The sequence below is a fragment of the Rhincodon typus genome, chromosome 7 (genome assembly GCF_021869965.1).
Source record: "Rhincodon typus isolate 14 chromosome 7, sRhiTyp1.1, whole genome shotgun sequence".
Classification (NCBI taxonomy): Eukaryota; Metazoa; Chordata; class Chondrichthyes; order Orectolobiformes; family Rhincodontidae; genus Rhincodon; species Rhincodon typus.
Window position 1 is genome coordinate 72,381,583 of NC_063338.1, and position 1,666 is coordinate 72,383,248.

Below are 1,666 nucleotides of genomic sequence, written 5' to 3' on the forward strand. Positions count from 1 at the left end.
CTACACCTTGTTATCTCAGATTCTCCAGCATCGGCAGTCCCCACTATCTCTATACACAAAGTTAGTTTTAGTTTAACCAGTTACATGACCTCATAATGTATGGATTCAACCAAGAATGCACAAGTTGATTATTTGATCCCTTACAGTGACAAAAGACAATATTGATAATATTTTGACAAATACAGTGTTTTCAAATTCTAACAAGTTAGTAGCTTAAACAGATATGAATTATATTAAATGAGACAACTACAATTTGATTTTGCTGCACAAGAGCAAAACCAGTCTCCTGACTTTTGGATTTAAAAATGTAAAATGAGGAAAACATCTGTTCATCAAAATAGCTAACACCCTTCTGGGACAACTTAGAAAATGGGACTGTTCAAATTAATAGTAGAAATTGGAAAATACCTCAAGCACAATTTTGATTTTGCCTTCACCATTAGGGGCCATATCTTAAAGATTAATTGCATAGAAAGCTTTGGTTGCATATCTTGTTGAGAAAATTCACATTTGAAGCAAACGTTTGGCTTCCAGCTTAATTATGTGAAATTCTCCCAGGTTTAACCCACTGAGGGATGTATAACTAAACAAAACCAGTTATCAGCAAGCTAAGTGTCATATTAAGTGCGTTAATTTGAACAGGGAAGGACAGCATATTAAATTTACCTGGCACAAGGTGTAAACATGCTTTGTTGCTATTTCACTGTGGAGCGTATGCCAAATTTGCAAAATATTTGTACAAAGTTATTTAAACAGTGAGGATAATGCAAAATGATTGCATGAATAATGATTTTGTAAAGACATTTCATTCACTTAACAGTTTCATTCTCTTATCCATGTTAACCATTTTTGGAATGAAAATTGGATTGCAATTTCAGTACTGTTGACAAGGTCCTATGATTGTCATGGATGGCTAAAAATGTATTTCTAATTTGCTTCTTCACAGTATGCACCTTAAAATACAGCATAATAAATGTTTTTAAACAAATAATTATAGGCTGGTTAATCACACTGAGCAATGATAAAACACATAAGTATAAAAGCAGTGACTTCCTTTTTAGCTGGGGATACCAGATGCCATGTGCCTAGCTTACAAAACGTTCAAAAATCTTTTTGATTATGCAGAAAGACATTCCAGGCAATACTTCAATTAAGTTAAATGCTCAATCACCTAAATTTTTAATGGGCTTAGCAACATCCTTTCAATTTTCAGTGTCAAGAGAGAGATTATCAGCCTCAACAGATTTAAGAAATTCAACTGTCGTTCACTCCCCAAAATATCCAAATCAGCCATCAATTCCAACAAGCTTCTCAAATTGATCCTATGCTGGAGATTCTGGTAATTAAACAGTTTCTATCTTGATAGCTCCAGAATGTCTGGCCAGGCCAAATCCCACTACTCTAAAATAGGTTTTGTTTATATCTATAGATGCATTTATTTCTATGCTTGTTCCATCAGGCACAGGGACCCAAAATCTGCAGGTGGGTTCTGGGTCTGGAAGTCCAATGATCCTGTTTCCACTGGTAGGAGGACGAGAGGGTGGTGCTAAGTTCAAACAGGTCCCAATTTCATTGTAGTAGATCTTAATCCATCATATGGGAGCAATGAATTTTTTGAGCAATCAAAACTGCACTTGAAAGGAGTATGGTATCTCTAGAAATGTTG

General features: G+C 35.1%; 1 protein-coding gene across 1 annotated transcript in view; it reads right to left on the bottom strand.

Annotated features, from left to right (window-relative positions):
* LOC109911043 (low-density lipoprotein receptor-related protein 1-like) overlaps positions 1-1,666 on the bottom strand; it is a 1,753,343-nt gene that overhangs the window by 1,465,107 nt on the left and 286,570 nt on the right. The gene's annotated exons all lie outside the window — the stretch shown is intronic.